The following is a 791-nucleotide window of genomic DNA, read 5'->3' on the forward strand; positions in this document are numbered from 1 at the left end:
ATTTTACCTTTTTTAAGCCTTTATGAGGGATTTCGGATCACCGTATCTGGGACTTTCACGCTTGGTCCTGTTCACGAAAACCACAAATGGAGATATTTTGAGTGCAAAATTTATAAATATCTATCTAATGGACTGTTATTTCTTTTTCCGAGCACTGTAACCGTCTTGCCTTTTTTATGGGTAGTTATTATAGAGAGTTCACTGTACGTATTTTTATTTATTTTTATATAGCACTTTCTCTCATATGCCTAATATGTGATAGGGTATGTGTATGAATGTATGTGTATATATATATATATAGGGATTACTAAACGAGGGGTTAGTTATGTATTCCCAGCTATAATTCCTTGTATGTTTGTTTGGGATTAACTGATTAGCCGCTGTATATACTATGAGCTTTGGTATATGTGTATATATATATGTACGCCAAGTACTATTTGCTTGTATGCTACAGAATGTTATGTGAAGTACATATGTATATGTATTCTTGCAAAGGTCTTTGTGTGGGTAAAAAATTCGTGAAAATTGGCGCAAAAAAAATAAAATTGGCGGGAAAAATGAAAATATGGCGGGAAAATTGAAAATTTATGGCCGGAGCAAGGGAAAATGTATTACTTAATGCTGGCGTTTACTAAACATACAAGGAATTATTTTCTGCCTTTTTAAAATCTTTGTTTCACCGCAGGGTTAGTAAAAAATTGATTTTTACTCACGGTTTTGCTGGGGATACTTGATTTTGGGGTTATGGTATTCCACCGGTGCGGCTCTCTGTTGGCGCCGAAGGACCAATA

Source organism: Rhagoletis pomonella, unplaced genomic scaffold, assembly GCF_013731165.1.
Source record: "Rhagoletis pomonella isolate Grant_MI unplaced genomic scaffold, Rhpom_1.0 Rhpom_scaffold_00001, whole genome shotgun sequence".
Classification (NCBI taxonomy): Eukaryota; Metazoa; Arthropoda; class Insecta; order Diptera; family Tephritidae; genus Rhagoletis; species Rhagoletis pomonella.